This window comes from Protopterus annectens, chromosome 4.part0 (genome assembly GCF_019279795.1).
Source record: "Protopterus annectens isolate FY-2018-M chromosome 4.part0, PAN1.0, whole genome shotgun sequence".
Taxonomy (NCBI): domain Eukaryota; kingdom Metazoa; phylum Chordata; order Ceratodontiformes; family Protopteridae; genus Protopterus; species Protopterus annectens.
The window spans coordinates 488,400,139-488,419,502 of NC_056733.1; positions in this window are offsets into that span (position 1 = coordinate 488,400,139).

Genomic DNA, 19,364 nt, shown 5'->3' on the forward strand with positions numbered 1-19,364 from the left:
AGGGGAACACAATAATTTATTTATTTTTAGCAAAGTTGTTTTGCCAAATTGAAAAGCTAATAAATGTTGACAGTACAATACCAGTAAAAATGGATTTTTCATCATATACACTATGTGTTGGGTAAATATATAATAAATGAGCTCCTTAGAAAATCTGGAATATACAATATATGCAGTGCGAGTATTGAATACACAATATTAACAAATATGTGCTTAATTTGCAGACACTGAATTGGCCCAACGGGGATGTTTCCTATTCCTTTCAGTACAGTAGCTGAATATATTGGTTGTTATAATAAAACTGATTCAGCATATTAAGTCATTCTGAATTCATGCAGTTTATGCAAAGAACATTCTTTTTTGCATTCTTCCATGCTGCCCAGAGAGGATTAACAAGTATGCATAATGAATACTGAATGAAAAAGCATCCCAAAAAGGCTTTCTCCAGCTGTCTTCACATGACAAAATTCATATTATTTATATTAGCCTTGAGCAACATTTGCAGCATGTTTACATTACCTCTTTACAAAGAGTATCATAATATTTAGCCTGCAGATAAGTTTGAAATGGTCTTTGTAGAGCTAAGTTTCATAGTGGTGAAGAGATAATGTAATATGTTTGAAAGTTACATAGCTTTACATGTTCATCCCACCAGAGAAATATATTTGTAGTACATGAAGCATACAACAATAAACTTGCATACTTAAAAATGTTGCACTTCCTTCCTGCATGCATGACTAGAGCTTATTGGTTACGGTATCCTGAAGAGCATGCATAATTCCACTGATTATGTAATTCCACTCAGTGACAGTTGGGTACTCCCGTACATTATGCACAAACTAAAAGCAAATTTTGTCAGCAACCTATGCTCACTCACAGTTATGTGTTTTTATAAGTTATGTCAAGCATATAATTCTGACTATGAAATGCCTTTAAAACATATACAAATTACACAAGAGTGGCTAGTCCTTTCCCATTGCAAAAGTGCTGCCACATCCTTTGTGAATCACTTCTCCAACATGTAACATGGTTCAGTGATAAAGTGACATAGTGAAATGCATAATAAGACAAAGAGAGGAATTGTTAATGACAATTAATGCTCAAAAGAATCAAAGGGCACTTTTTTGCATAACATGCAGCCCACATTATAATAATCTCTGACTTTACTATATTATGACTAATAAGTGCACTAGATTATATCATTAATCACAGGCATAGACCTGGAAGTAACATTACATTACCCATAGTAGCATTCTAAAATCAAATAATGTAAGCAAGCCATATGCCTTCATCTATTGGCCAGTTCAATGTCTATGGGGATGAAGCATCTAAAGGCACAAAGGGTGCAGATAATTGTGCAGCTTTACTGAATGAACACTGAGACAAGGATTGTGCCACATGGTGCATAATTATTTGTTTAATAAAACAGGAAAGAAGTGGTGTACCCCACAAACCTCCCCTTCCAAGTTTGTAAGAAGCCTGAATTGCATTGCATTATATCAACAGACATGTGCATTCATGTCATGTTACAGAAGTAACACTATCCCAAGGATGACAAAGTTATTAGTTCAGCAGCATCTTTGCAATTAAAATGTAAAACACAAAAATTCCACCGGCAGATAAACCACACTAGTAGCCAGAAATCAAAACTAAGTGCAAAGAAAAGCACCAGTGTGGAAACAGCAGTCTCAGTTCAAAATATCCACAGGTAAAATATTCAGCAAACAGCAGGCAGCAGGTAAAATAAATCCAAGAATAGAAACACAGCAGTCACAATTTAAAATATCCAAAGGTAAAGTAGGCAGCAAACAACAGGCAGCAGGTAAAATAAATCCAAGTTTAATGCATATGCAAACTGGTAAGCGCTTTCACTATGGAATCATAACTTCTCCAGACACTAATGAAACAACATCTTTACAAAATGTTTATATAGCACTGTCATAATACACAGACCAATCAAAAGCTAAAACTAATAAAACTATTAAATAATTAAAGCTGAACTCACTAAACAAGTCAACTCAGCAAAAAGAAATAGACATTTATTTTTTATTTCACATTTGTTAACCGGGAAAGTCTGACTAGGTTCCACAGATCCTGTTTTCAGCGGAGGCCCAGGGAGAAATGCTCCAGAAGCATGTCTTTATAACGTGGGAGGAAACCCACGTGAATGCAGGGAGAACATGCAAACTCCACACAGAAGGTACCACAGCCAAGAATTGAACTGGAGAACCTCTTACTGTGAGGCAACAGCATTAACCGCTGTACCACTGCGACACCCTATTTACATTACATTTTTCCTTTTCCTTCTGGCTTTTAAAACAGGTTTCAAATATACAAATTCATTTAAACCTAACCCCATATGAGAACGTAGTTGCGCTATCCATCTTGCTTGACATCCTTCTGTTTCATTTTCAATGTTACTTCCCTAGCATTCTCATATATAACATCTGACACAGTAAAAGAAAACCTATGTGCATTCATTTGCATCTGAAAATGTTTAGCTAAGGCATTGACAGTGTTACCTTTATTTATACAATATATATATGGTCCCTAATATGCTCACAATACCGACAGTTGATTTTGCCAACTAAAAATGAACTGCACTGCTCACAGTTGGCTAAATAAACAACATTTGTGGTGTCACAGTTAGCCATAACATTTAAAAATATGTTTTCCCTGTCTGTGGATGAGCAAACTCATTATCCTCTCTAACATACTGACAAAAAATACAAGTGACACTCTTTTTGATACCCTCTCCCCATTGTCCATAACCCAGCTTATCCAGGTAACACAACAACATCTTTAAATTTGCCATATTCCTGTAGTAAATCTTAAGAGATGTGCCAACTAATGATCCAACAGATGAATCAAAGGTTAAAATGTGTCAGTTCTTTTTAATTACATCAGTGACCTTATTTATGTCACTGGAAAAAGTCATACGGACTCAAAATATTCTCCCTTCTAACTTGTCTATGTGGGTCCCAGGTGGGTGTCATAAAATAGAGTCTCCTAACACCCTTCCTAAGCTGGTGGGTGCCACACATACTCTTAGCTATCTCAGTCCCCTTATACCCACCAGTTTCAAAATCATCCTTCAGGGTCAAGATAAATTCCTCAACATCTTGCCCTTTAACATGTAGCCCGGAGGCCCTTAACATTTGTCCATTCACTACATTCTCAAACACATGATTAGGATACATACTGCTATGATGGACAGAACTCAGTTTGTAACAATCCTTCCTATAAAGACTTGTAATAAGTCTATTACTACCAGGCTCCCTCTTCATCATAACATCCAAATAGGATATCTCAGTATGGCATTTAATGGGATTGAACCGCAAAAAGTCTGTAGTGGAATGAAGATAGCACATAAATTCATCTAATTCCACTATGGTGCTAGTCCAAACCATAAAAAGTCATCTATAAACCATCGGTAAAATTTTATAGGATGACCCCCACCATCTTGAACTCACTAGACACTTCCATTCTCATACGGCCATAACAGCATTGGTGTGGCTATTGGCACAAGGTGTGCCCATAGCTTCGCCATGCTTCTGATGGTAACATCTATTGTCGAATGTGAAAATGTTATTCTCTAACACCATCTCAAGGAGAAATACAATGAAGTCAATCTGCCTAGCATCTAAATCACTTCTCATTTCAATAAAATCCTTAACCATTAAAATACTTTGTTGGTTAGGTATCACTGTGATACAACATCAAGTGTTACCAAAATGTTACTAGATGGAAACACATTATCATTGGAAAACTCTTACAAATCAGAAAGAAATGGCTTTGTATCTTTTAACACAAAGACATGTGTCCAAGATCAGTCTCAAGTTTTTCTCTAGGTAAATGGATATAGGTTCAGTGAGCCATCCCCCCAGCAACTATAGGTTTATACAGAGGATGGCTTATGTTCTTATGAATCTTGAGTAGACCCTGAAATAATGGAACAAGAGGTAAATCAACTTTTAGGCACCTACTTAAATCATCAGGAATAGCTCCTTCTAACTTGGCATTATGGGGCAATCCATAAACACTATTAATAAAACCGTATAACTCAACCATAGAAATACATTTATAGGTTTCACTATCAGATAACATAGCATTCAAGTTTTATAATACAATTCACGGTTCATAACAACCACCATGCCTCCTTGTCAGCAGATGTTATCACAATACCTCATTCATTCATAAGGGAGCATAAAAACTGGACAGACTGGTTCTTACAATAATGTTTTCTTTCATGAACCTAGTACATTTGTTTCTGTCAATAATTCTACTTTAGTCAATAATTCTTCTTTGAAGTGTTTTTGAGAATGTGTGAATCTGATATTTATAATGTGTTACAGAAAGGTAAAACTAGTTGCAGGTTTGTTAATTTGTCACCAGAAGACTGACATGTTTTATGCTCCCTTCACAGTTCATAACAGCCACCACACCCCCCCACTTGTCAACAGAGTTTATCACAATACTTCATTCATTCATAAGGGAGCGTACAGCATATAGTTCTTTACATTGCCATGGAATAAGATAGAAGACTGTAAGGTAACCAGTTTTAATAATAACACTTGTAATGAGAGTTAATAAGGCTGTCTATCTGTGAAAGTCAATGAATGGCAAAAATGCCTATAGCAAGAGTGAAGTATAAGAAGTGCATAGAGATAATTTAATCCTCTAATGCGTATATATAACAGTTTTCTTTGTAACATGTGAACAAATCGAACATGTATCTGAAAAATGCAATCATATCTTAACAACATCAGAAGCCTTATGTGCAGATAAATCCAAAAGAATATCGGTCCTCTGTGTTCCACAAATGCACAAGTCCTTTCACCTTCAATTTCCCTAGCTACACGGTTACCTTGTTATGGTGAAGATTTAGGCCTCTGAGCACAGTGAATATGCAAATCAGGTGTTAACTCATTAGAATTGCTGAATTCCACATTTCTCATTTTCAGTGCACTAATAGCCAAACTCTCCGTCCTTTAATGAAAACTGTATTTTACTGTCATATAACATTGTCATACATTTTAAGGACAATGATATGAAATGCCCTATAGTCTGCTTATCTGAGTGCATAGTAAACATAAGAGAATAATGAGCACAGTATAAAGAGAAGACAGAGCTGCAATGGTGCAAACAATACTCATAATTGGTTGTGTGATCATTCATTGTACTAAATATGTAAGCAACACATGTACAAATAACTGAGGGTGTACATGTGTTATATCTTTATAATACTGTGGTGGAGATGGGACTTGTTTATATGCACAATGATTTTCATTCCCAAAGCAAAGCTGTTTCTATGGCAAAGAGAGATAAGACACCCTTACTGTGTTTTGTGGATTCAATAGTCTGACTGTTCAAATCCAGAGATGGGTAGAAATCTGTAATGTGTGTTAAAATGTATTTTGTAATTTTTTTCTTTTGTTTTTATAATATTAATATCTGCACACTGCATGGCTTACAACAAACACCGTGAAATGGATAAATTCATTAAATGTAATGTTAAGTTACTTGTATGATAAAGACAACATAAATTGGAGCTGTGAATCAAGTGTGTGTGTAACACACCTGATAAACATGATGAACCACATGGTGTATAGTATCTGGTTTGAATATCACATTTATCTTTTAATGTTGAAAACTAATAAACACTTGTTACCAGAGTAATACATTTTAGCTTTGCTTGTCATGTTTGTGTGTTACTTACCTTCACACAAACACAGTGTAATGGCCCAGACAACAAGCAGACATTGTCAGTTTCAAAAAGGATATGATGTTACCTCTTTTGCTTCCATCGCACAAACCCACTAAGCAGTTTTGCACAAAGGTACAAAACAGCAGACAATAGGCAGACACTTGTCAATTTCATAAAGGATACATTGTTGCGCACTCAGACCCCCTAAGTGGTATTGCGTGATGGTCAACAATATCTGTAGGTACAGAACACCTGCAGACCTCAAGGAGACACTTGTCAATTTAAAAATGGATACCTTCCATCAAATTTTGTTTGCCACCATACAAAGAAGCTAAGTGATATTGTGTGGCAGTCAGCACACATACATAGTATTAATGAATATGAAAATATACAAATGCTGCCTAGCTGTTTCTGCGGCAGCAGGTATAAATTAAGGGTTATTGTACAGGTGAGGCTGGGTTTTAATCCAGCAAAGAACAAACTTTTTCTTTCTCATGTTCCACTTTACTTTATACAAAAATTAACAGTCAATAAATACTTACACATAGAAATAACTATCTAGAGCAGGTGTAGTGAGCATACACTAGATATCAGAGATATATTACATGTGCAACTGTGTGTGTCAGTACATTTATGGTTCTACAATTACACTTTTATTTCCTGAACTTTCATGTCACACACATACATGGTTAAACACTCAACTCTTTAATGTAGATATATATATATATATATATATATATATATATATATATATATATATATATATATATATACATATATATATATATATATATATATATATATATATATATATATAAAACTAATGAGCAGGTCTGACAAGCAAAGTCTTAGCTGCAATGAGCACTCTGCACAGAAATGACTGTAAAAAAATACACTTGTAGCCCAACCTTTCCTGTAGCAATTCATATAAGTTGATGTTCACAATGCAGGTGAGCCATACTTCTAATTTAGCTTACTCCCAATTTTATTAATGTTTGTCCACTCAGTTTTAAAAAAATATGAATCTAAACATAATTATAAATGACAATAAGCATGTATAGCACTGAAGCTCATATGAATTATATGTGTGACCAAGGGTATACTGACAATTTTGCTTCTGTAATTATAATCATCTTTTATGGCCTTTAATGGACTTCAAACTTCAATGATACTCATACACACATGAATTTATAAACCAGGACCTTGTCAGGTCACACACATACATGGTTATCCCCTCACTTTGTTATGTATATTTGTATATAATTAATGAGTGTGTCTGACAAACACTTCTTCTGTAGTGAGGATGAAAAATCACATATGAGGAAGAATATCTTTTTTCAATTTTGCATAGGTTTGAATCCCACATTGCAAAAATAAATTTTATCAGTGTGTAAAACCACACAAAAACATGTCAGGTCATAAAATTTATGCCCCCAATACAAAGTTAAATCAAACAACAGTTACAGCAGCAACAAACCTGTAAACTTATGCCAACTGTCATATTTACCATGACATCTAATAATGGCACCATAATTTCCCCAGAAAGTAATACAAAACTGTTAGGAATAATTGTTGACAATAACCTTAAGTTTGACGCTCACATTGGCAAAACCATTAAAACAGTCAACAAAAAACTAGGATCTCTATATAGGATTAAAGCATTTCTAACCCAACTGCCAGGACAGTGATTGCCCAAACACATTTACTTTCAACCCTGCTTCATGCCTCCCCAATCTATATAAACCTGAGTAAATCCAACCTCAATAAACTCAATAGCTGCTATAATAACATAGCTAGATTTGCCACAGGTTCGGCATATAGAACCCACAACTGTCTTAACCTATGATCACTAGGCTGGCAAGAGTTTCCCTCTCAAATCCAGTATAACCAATTAATAATAGCCCACAAAGTCCTCTATCAGCCCAAAAACACGCCCATACTCAAAAATATAATTACCCCATACAGCAACCTAAAAACACTCCACTCTTCTTTCAAAATGTTGGTACAAACTGTTAAATCCAAAAACTTAGCAGGTGAGTTATTATTTTGCAATTCTGTTGGTAAAATCTGGAAGCAGCTCCCTGCTGAACTTACAGAAATTCATTCCATAAACCAATTTAAAATGTCTCTCAAAATATACCTAAAAAGTCATTGGCTGTGCCCCTGTACCAACCCTGACTAACCATCTCACCATTCACTTTACTACCTGGCTATCTGTAGAAAAGTCATAAAAAGTCTGAAACATTCCCCTGGATTCTGCATGCCTTGCATGGCATGCAGGATTAGTGCAGGAGCTCTAGCAATCCATATGTCTGCCGTGCGATCCAGGAACAGCCTGCAGGTGCCTGCACGAGTGGTCCTGCATTAGTCCTCCACGAACTAAGCCCCTGTATGCAAATCACCCCATTTGCAGGACAATCCATGCAAATGAGATGAATGTACGATCCAGGAAGCTTGAAACCAGCCATGCAGGACTAGTGCAATCTGCAGAAATGTACTCGGTTAGTAACTGAGTACATTTCTGCAAAATCCAAAATGGAGCTGTGACAGCTCCAAATAAAGGCTGCATATCAGTCAGGAAGCATGCCAGTGGCCAAGAATATGGCCATTGGCATTGCAAACAGTTTACAAAATTTAAAAATTAACTTTTTTTTTTTTTTTTGTCGATCTCGGCTGTTTAAGCATAGGGCAGCAGCGCGCAAATGGGATCGGGGTGAAAATAATAAAATAAACCTAAAATAAGCATTCTAACTAAAATCACTATTCTGCTATGAAAGCCAATGGCAGGCAAAAGACAACATGACCAGTGAGTAGTGTTTGCTAAGGGGGGAGGCTCAGTGTGAGACATGTAACTACGCATTAGCAGTCAATCCTATGCAAATTAGGGTAATGATAATAAATCCCAGTTTTACCCAGCATGCTAGTCAGGTCCCAATAGTGCAAGAGTAGGAATAGCTTGGTACAAGCCTAGGAGTTAGCTGACATCATGGGGGGGTCAGGCATAGTGTAAGTGGATTGGAGCCCTGTGGCTCAGGTTTGCTCCTACCTAAGCACAGCTAAGCAAGTGGGTGCATCTGACTCTGCCTAGCATTCTTTACATTGCCTGCGCACCAGGTTTTAAAGGTTTAAAAAAAGTTAAACCAGGAAATAGCAGCTCTGTGCACATTTGAGCACTGTGTTTGCGTGGCGCAGCCCTGGGCTTAAACAGGAAGGCAATGGGAAGGGAAAATAGCAGTAGGAAGATAATCTAGGAGAACTAGCATAGCTGGCAGGTGAAATGTATGAGAATCAGCCAATTACACAGGCAGCAGACCAGCCCAGCCTAGAACACTACTATAAACTATGCAAAGAACTTCCCGTCTGGTTTTCCCCGTACACTACACCACCGGTGTATACAAGCGGGAAACATTTAACAAACAAAACTATAAAGTGAGAGGAGGATGCAGCAGGCGATATAGAACAACATGTGCAAGAGGTTGAGGGTGGTGAGGATGTGAATGCTACCGATAAACCTACAGTGAGGAGATGGAGAAGAGTGTACATACCCAGGGTTACCTACCAGGGGCTACATGAGCTGGAGATAGTTGAACACCATCGGGTGGACATGGACCTCCTACAGCAAATTGTTGAGCTGTGCCGGCCATGCCTGACACACCAAACTGACCAAGGGGAACCCATCCCAGTGGATACCAAGGTATATGTAGGCCTAGGAATACTAGCCACAGGTACCTCCCAAAGCACAACTGGGGATATCATGGGGATCTCATAGGCATCAGCATCCAGAGTATTACAGCAGTTCCTGGATGCCATGTCAGCACATGCCAGTGAGCACGTATATTTCCTCAACACCCGTGAGGTGCTGGCCAGTAATAGACATCTCTTCCACCAAATAGCAGAATACCCTGAGGTTGTGGGTGCTATAGACTGCACGCACATATGCATCAAAGTACCACCCGGTGATCAGGGTAGGGCGTACATCAACAGCAGTGGCCTCCCCTCCATTAACTGCCAGGTCGTGTGCGATGCCTAGAGCATTATAATGAATGTGTGTGCTGGCTGCCCTGGAAACTATCACAATTCCCACATTTGGCATCTGACGTAGCTGTACCAGAGATTTGCCAGTGGGGACATCCCCTATGGTCACCTAGTGGGGGATGCTGGTTACACACTGGAGTCATGGCTGATGACACCCATCAGAAATGCACACACACCTGAACAAGAATGCCATAATGAGGCACATGCACAGACCAGACATATAATAGACCATGTGTTTGGGATGCTCAAGTCACGGTTCCGGTGTCTGGACACATCTGGTGGAGCCTTGAAATACTCACCAGCTACATGTACCCAAATTGTTATGGTATGTGCCATGCTACACAATATGATCCTGTGCAAACAGCTGCAGCAGAAACAGCATGGGGCAGGGCCACATAGCCCCCCACCAGTGCCAAGGCCTGCACAAGCACAGAGTGACTTGGAGGAGGAACAACCTGAGCCTGCCCAAGTAGGCAAATGGAGGCATGCCCAGTATGCCCAGGCTGTGGCAAAGAGAAAATGCATAGCATGTACACTGACACAGTAGGGACCCAGGGAATGACACCTCTCTGACTCGCACATACAGTAAAAGAGATGCCAAACATGACACTACCTGTGCTCAACCATGTATATGGAGTGTACTATGTGCATCCGGCATAGGCAGCCCTCCAGCACCATCCTCAATCCTGGCACACCCACAAGGTAAGTCAATCAACCTACCAATTGCAAATGGAGTATAATGTGTCATTACCTGTAGCTATGGATGGTAATTATGTGAGCATGCAAGGGAATTGGGTGGCTGAATGTTATGGCAGCAGATAGTAGACACCCACAGTGGCACCATGACATCTGTAACACATACTGGAGCGAATACTACACAGAGTGACCAAACCCACTGCAGGAAATGTGCTGGGTGACATGTTTGTCCATATGACTCACACATGCTAGTCAGGGAGGTTCACATACCCAACAACAGTTTCAGCCAGCAGGACAGGTGTAGACAAACCCAGGTCGTGTGCTATGGGCCTCTGAATGATGCCTATGCTATGGCCTCTGAATGATGCCTATGGGTAACCTCCCCACAGGCCTACACAGACAGACTACAGCAGGTCAGGCAGTGGGATGTTAGTTCTGAAGGGTAGGAAGTCAGACACTAATATGTAGGGCAACCAAAGCTAAGACCTGTAGTACACTGATATGCCTCTAGTCAGTATGATAGGTTAGAATACAGAATGAAATGGAGTACCTGACATACTGGTACAGTCATAGCAAATGTGTGCATGTGCCAGGAGTGCCCCCCCATCCTATGTAGATATGTAGAAACAGTAAGGTGTGCCCCCAATCATGTGTAGAAATGTAGAAACAGTCAGGTGTGCCCCCCAATCCTGTGTAGACATATAAAAACAGTCAGGTGTGTCCCCTCACAATCCTATGTAGAAATGTAGTAACAGTTAGGAGTGCCCCCCCATGCCTATGTAGACATGTGGAAACAGACAGGTCTGCCCCTTCCCCCAATCCAGTGTAGAAATGTAGTGACACTCAGGTGTACCCCCATCCTGCATAGAAATGTAGTAACATGTATGGATAGGTATAATATGAGTGGAGCACAAATGGCCAGAGGTGGCCAAGGTAGCAGGGTAGGTTGTAGCATTTGCACAATATGCAAGTCTGTGTGTGTTACGATGGTGTGTATTTCATAGTGTGTGAGATTGGTCAGTATGTATGCATGCTGAGGTAAGACCTGGTGGCCATTGCCCACTACTGCTGATAACAGGGACAAGCCCTCACGACTGTAGTGCTAAAGACAGTCCCCGCCAGTATAACACATGCTAGCAGTAAGCCATTGTAAATCTATGGTGGTAATATGTGTCACCATCTGAAAAACTGACATGGCATGGCTGTTGGGCTAGATATACAAGCAGTACACAGGGGAATGTACCCCAGACATACAGTATATATTGTGTCACTATGAAATGGTGACATACTTGGATTTGTAGATATAGGTATGCATCACAGTAACAGGACCTGTAGTAGGGGACACCGGTGATGTCTGCCTGAACACCTGCAGATCACAAAGGAGGTAGGACTGCTGTATTGGGAATCAGCTGATGTACCTGCACATGGCAGCATAACTGCAATGCCGCATGCATATCTGTGTATAAGATGCAAGTAGTGTCCATAGCACACATGCACCCAGCTACACAAACATCACCCACAGGCACCTCTGTGGCAATATCCCTGCTGTGGGGAATGGGCACAGTATGCCCCCACCTGTATATGACAATAGTGGAAGACTGCAGCCTGCAGTGCAGGTGTCCCATGCAGGTGTGTCCCTAGCTGTAGGTAGCACCCTGCCAGGATCCACACCACCTGATCAAGACTGATAGAAGGTATTGGCATGAGCGGCTATCACATCTACCTTGTCACCCCAGAGGAATATACTGTATGGTGGTCTGAGATTGTAGGACTGACAGAATGCCACGGCCTGCCACATCTGGCCAGCATTAACACCTAATGCCCCACAGGCACCTGCCAAAGGCCCGTGTCTCACATGTACTGCCAATGCATGTTATGTTTTGGACACCCAAATAACAACATAACACACTCCATTTAAGCCATATGCAAGGCCAAGTGGACAAACCACAGTAACATGTCCACTATGTCCTGCTGCATGAACTGTGAACCAACACTAACACACACACCTGTGATATGGTGATACTCTTAGGGAAAATATCAGAGCATGTATGCATAATGTATGGAAGAGGTTAGAATAACAGAGGGGGGGGGTGTTGGAGCATGGGCAGCATGAAATGTGCAGGGTCTGGCACAAAGCTGTGTGCACACTATCCCTGGCTGAAAACACATAAATGGGTGGCTACACACCTGCCCGTACACCACAATAGGGTAAATGTTCTGAGCCATGGCCCCTGCCTCTGGCTAACATGTGCAAATCTGTACAGCTGTGAGGCATTGCTACAGGAAGATAAGGCCATACTGCCATGTTGATGGGTGGACAAGTATAGGATAGTCTGCCAGCACTGTACAAAGGTGCTGAACGGGACACTCAAACCCAGCACCAAGTGTCTGCAGCCCTCCAGAATGGCATAACTTACCATGAATATGTAGGTGTCTTCCCACAATACCGCACACAGCTGCAGTCACCCTTGTCCCCCAAGTTATCACTGTGAGCAAGAATGTCCACTTGACAGTACTTGAGGACAGAAAACATCATTGTGTATAACAGTACACATGTCTGAATATCTCTGCTAACAGCAGTGCCATGCAGCTGAAGTAGCACAGACACAATCACCTACAGTACACACTATCCCCTGCACAGTTTGTCCTCGTATTGCCAAATGATTGATGGATACCCTGCAGAAACAGTATGCTACCTGTAGGTATACAACACAAAGGTCTGCACTGCATTACAAATTACCTGGAATCGATCCACACATTCAATACAGAAGGGCATACCGGGCATGCTCACACACAAACAAATGCAGACACTCCTCAGTATGCAGCACTCATTCTTTGCACACACACTGCATAGGAATACAGGCATATATCCAAGGACAACACACTATAATAAGCCAAAAGTAGATGTACACAGATGTGTGAAAGAGAGTGACTGTAACAAGGGGCCATCCATTATGAGGCCTGTTCCACCCCACACACAGCCAAATGCCTACAACCACATGAGGTTTGGATGTCACTCACTATAGACCTTAGCCACTGGTATTTGTCAGCATGATGGATTATGTGGTGCAAGTGCTAGCTGTGCAACATGACTGTACAAGGAAGTAGTCATCTAGCAGCTGTATACATGTACCTGTGGAATATAACCCTGCATGTGCCCACATGTGGTGTGTCAACCTCTAGATGAATGGGTTATGAGCCATGCACACACACTTCCCTCCCCATAACCATACTATGACAAGTCTGCTGATGTAATCCACTTTGAAATATACTCTTGTGAAATGTGTAGGCCAGTAATCTCTGTGGTGCTTCCTATAACTGCGTACTGCTGTAGTGTACTAAACTAGTTAGGTAGGAGTTCTAATCTCAGAAGTGGTAACTGTTTGTGTGTGGGTGTGTGTGTCTCTCTCTGTGTAAAGATCAATCCTTTTTGGGCTACTTACACTCACTACAATTCAAATTCCCTACTTTGTCAAGGCTGCTGATGTCACACACTGTGAAATACACCTTTTGGAAAGCTGTAGCCCGGTAATATCCATGGCGTGTCCTATAACTGTGTACTGCTGTAGTGTGAATAACTAGTTAGGTAGGAGTTCTAGTTCCAGACATGGCAAGTGTATGTTTCAATGTCAGTGTAGGGAGCAATGCATTTTAGCTTAGCCACACTCACTACAATTCAAATGCCCTACTTTGGCAATCCTGCTGATGTCATTCACTGTGAAATACACCTTGAGGAAGGAGTACTCCAGTAATCCCTGTGGTGTGACCTAAAACATCTTCTTGCTGTTGTGTGATATAGAACTTTGGTATGGGTTCTATTCCCACACATGTCAGTTGTGGATGTTTTGTGTGTGTTTCAATGTCTTTGTAGGGAACAATGCATTTTAGCCTAGCCACATTCACTACAATTCAAATGCTGTACTTTGGCAATCCTGCTGATGTCATTGTGAAATACACCTTTGGGGAAGGAGTACTCCAGTAATCCCTGCGGTGCATCGTATAACATCTTCATGCTGGTAGGAGTTCTATTCTCACACATGTCAGTTGTGGATGTTTTGTGTGTGTTTCAATGACAGTGTAGGGAGCGAAGCATTTTAGCCTAGCCACACACACTACAATTCAAATTCTCTTCTTTGGCAATCCTGCTGATGTCATCCAATGTGAAATACACCTTTGGGGAAGGAGTACTCCAGTAATCTCTGTGGTGTGTCCTATAACTGCATAGTGCTGTAGTGTAATAAACTAGTGAGGTAGGAGTTCTAATCCCAGATATGGCAGGTGTGTGTCTGTGTTTGTAACTCATATTCTGTGTGGAGGTGGGGGTGAGTGTGTAACAAATGGGCTTAATGTGGAGCGGGTTTTGCAAATTTCTTATATGGTGGCCGTAGTATGTATCACAATGTCCACCGTACAGAGATAACAGATGTGAAATAGCCAAGAGGCTGGGGTGCAAATCCATACCCATACATGTGACATCAAGGCCAGGCAAACAAAGTTAGCAACCATAGTATTACCCAGTGAACACTCTCAATCGATGTCACATACACAAACACTTTCCTAGGCAACAGCCACTATGTTGGCAGTACCCTGCATATTGCCCACTGATAGTAACTATGGTGTGATTGTAGAAGGCTACAGAGGGCATAGCACCAAGTCCATCAATCCAATAGGCATGTACATGCTGACAGTGCACCTTCCTCATGTTCCCCACTGGCCACCTGCAACACCTGTGGTGCCATCAAATGTGACCCAGAAAGGACATATCATGCCTGAAAACATGCCCTGTATGGACAGATGCCACTGACACCAGAGAATGCCGGAATCATGCTATCAATGCAGGTGCAGGGTAAACCTTCTGTCCATTACCAGTCCCCACCACATGACACCAGGACTGGCACATCTGATGATAATCTGTGTACACAACATGGGCCAGACACCCCAGGTACAGTTCCACATGTCACTGTACATGCATGTGGGAGGTGTGCAGATCCCAGACTCCATCCATGTCATGGACTAAGGAACACATACATGGCAAGCAATGCACAGCATTGGCCACACACAATAGTCACCCAGGTGACTGGATGGTGAATACAATACCCACCTCTGTGGGAAAATCCAGAAACTACACCCCTGAGCCACAGTGCAGACCATTGTCATGTGGGCTGATGCCAATATATACTCATCACCTAGCCTTGTATAGCTGTCTGGCACAGTCAACCACTACACGTGACGCAATGCACCCATGCATGTCAGTACTGGCACTGTGTGTGTGTGTGTGTGTGTGTGTGTGTGTGTGCGCGCTGTATGATCACATTCACACTCATTACAAGCCACATTGGCATACTGAAGCATGCTGTCCAATGTCAGACACCTCCGCATACCCTTTGCCCATATAACCTCTGTATGACCCCTGTGGTGGATGTGATATCTACACAGTAATGTGCTGTGTCAATCTCACTAGTAATGATTTGTTTTCCTGGCCCTGTCAGGTGTGTGAATTTGTGTGCATCCCTGTGAGAGTGTGGCTGTGTTGATACTGGCACCTATTCATGCAGACAGGCATGTGTACTACACCTGCCGTATAACTACCATATCCCTGTTGCAGATGCCACTCGCCATCACATATATGTTTTGAGGGCTCCTCAACATGTAGCCTTTGTGGCGCATTTGATAACTGCATGGAAATGTGATAGCACTACATAGTCATCAGGGGTTTGATACCCTGTGCTGGTAGGTGTTTGACACAAACATTCTTAAGTTTTACTCTACCACCCCTCCCTGACTTTACTTTGCCTCTGCCTCTCTCACTCTCTCTGGTGGATGTGGAGACCTACACCTGCTTTGCTTAGGCAGCAGCATGTGTATTGTAAGTGATGCTCATGATCAGATGATGGCCTCTGCACAAATTGCAGCCCTCCTCTAGCTGATTGCATGTGGAACAGCTGTGGTAACATTCCCATAGCCAATTGCATGAAAACACACTCCAATATCTAGGAACATCATGTTGGTGTTGGGCCTTTTCATGCACTGTGAGCAGGAACTAGATCTGTTGTTTGGCAAACAGTATCACAGATGGATTTAGGATTTACCTGTAACAACATACACTGTGGAAACAGGCCAACAAACAGGAGGGGGATGTGCCTGACTTCACTACAGACTGTAAGTGCTGCTATATTGCAATTGAAGTAATGTTGGTTTAACATGGTGTGTGTGGATATGGCTGTTCTGCATGTTTTAATACCTGTCATGTCATTGCTATGTTTATGAGTAAACCCACAACTGTAGGGTCATCTGCAGACTGGGCAGTGTGTGCTGCCTTTTGTTTCTTGTGTTACCCACAGAGCACCTATTCATCAACTGCAGCAGGTAGTGTGAGGATTGTAGTCTGTAGATGGTGACAGGCATGAGAGTTACTGACTTCATATCCCTCATAGGATATATTTTGCAGCAAACCCTGTTGTAATAGTAAATGTATGAGGTTATCACAGCAACATGTCAATACTGGCCCTGTATTTGTGCCTCCAGCCACAGCTAGGTCAACCTTTGTACATATGTCATGCAGTAAGAGGTGCATATGTGCTGTACACCACATTTATTGACATCATGTCTGATAACAAGCCAGTGAGATATCAGACTGCTACATATGTTATGTATAGTAGCGGTTATATTTGATGACATAACCTGGCCATTCTGTGGTTGTGTGTACAGTACTGATGTCTGTGTACTTATGGTGATTGTCGACAGTGTGTGTATTGTTAATATGTACCTTGTCTTTGTACAGACTGTGGTAGATGTCATTGCTCTTGGTCCTGTTCTATCTGATGTTACATGTTGCTCTACTGTATGTTACCCTATCGGCTTACATGTTTGTAGGGCCAAACACATACATGTCTCATACCACAGACAGGCATTGGACCACACAGTGTAGAGGCCCAGTATATGTAGGAGTAGTGTGTGAGTGGTACATATGAGGATGGTGTTGAACAGATAGTCCATATACTGTAACATTATGTTAGCTTACCATATGTGGCTGTGTTCACATTGGTTGTGGTTATGCATTTTCACACAGGTGTATGTTACTCTGTGCTGTGACATGCCTGTAGAGCCTGCTATATATGCAGGTACATGTGTATTATTCCACCATAGGAAATGTAGGCCCATGTTGAGCCAGTATGCCTGTAGCCTGCACAATGCTTTGTTACATGCCTAGCAGCTTAGTGTACTTACCCAGTAAGATGTCATGTCCAGATACTTGCCAGATGTACTGCTGCCGGGCCACCATAACAGTCATGTATGTCAGACAAAGCAGTGGGATGCTGTACAGATGTATGCCAATAACTAGTGGGAAGAATGTGGCCATGGCACCTCTGTACCAGCAGTTATTATGTGTCAGGACAGACAGGGGTGTGTGAATGCATAACCTATGGGGGCAAATGTATACCAGTAGTTACGTGTTATACCCATCTACATGACTGTTAACATCCACATTGCCAGGCTTGGTCCACATGTCTTGCACTAAGGGGTTCTGTGTATACTACTGGACTGTCCAGAGTGTGTCAGACTGTCCACATATATTGTCCATATCTCTTCTATAGTCCACAGGAGCATTACTGTGCTAGTATAGCTCTCAACTGTGGGCCTATCCTCTTTATGGCCAGAGGTGTGCCTGTCATGTTTTGTCTGTCCACCACACAGGTCCTGTGTCAGATATTTCACTGGCAGTGTGTGTGTGTTGAGTGCTATTAGTACATGGCTACATCCATTTATGCTTTTAACCTCAAATCCCTAAGGGTATGTTGCAGACTATCCTGTAACACCAGCAACTTGCTTACTATATGGCAACAGTTTTCCATATATGGGCCTGTGCTCCAGCCTCTGTCCTCCACCTACATACTAGACTTTGTGCATATGACATGCTGTCAGGGGTTGTACTGTAGTGGGCTGTGAGTATATCTCGCTGCCATTCCTGCCATCAGTTCACTGCTGTTGTATCCCCCACACATACAATGGGGCTGGGGCCATGCATGTGTAGGCTTCACCTACACAATACACGTGTGCCTTTATGCACTGCAGAGGCCAGTGTGTGTAACAGTGGTATATGGCCCTGTATTATTGAGTCTAGGGGGGATGCACCATAAATAACCTAGGCTGTTACAAAATGTGGTGTTATCAGGGGTGAGCTGCCTTAAGGTATTTAGATGTACAGTACCATACAATTCACCTATATTTAAATTAGTTACATACATTGGGTTAATGCATGCCTACTGCCTCCTGCCATACAGACTGTTCTGTTTGTCAGTGTGCTTGTGATGGCCTCAGTTATGCTTTATGTAACAGTTACATCACATTGTGTCAACTGAAGTCTAGTGACTGTGTACAGAGTGTAGATAGAGGCTGCTGAACTATACACCTGCATTACTTACTGTTTATTGTTTGGTATCCTGTTTCCCAGTCTGTCTTTACTATTGTACTATTTGAAGGGCTTAACCTGGACAGCAGCATTTGTGAACCTTTCCAGACTACTTTATTAGTATAACTGTTTCACAGTTGCATTACTCTGTTTATATGGATGTCAGTGTCTGAACAGCTGTATGACATGGTATATAAAACTGTAATAGCACACATAAAGGTTTTATATTTATGCAAACCTGTGTGTGTTGTTATATTCTATGACATCTCTGTGAGTATATGTTGCAGGCAACAACTGTCGTCTGTATGGGTGGCCCATACAGTGTCCAGTTGTTAAGGTGTTAACTGTAGGCATAGTGGCTGTTCCATATTGTGTGCACCTTCTATATATGTATCTTACTATATATATATATATATATATATATATATATATATATATATATATATATATATATATATATATATGTGTGTGTGTATATCTGTATCTGCATATGTGTGTCTGTGTATATGTATCGTG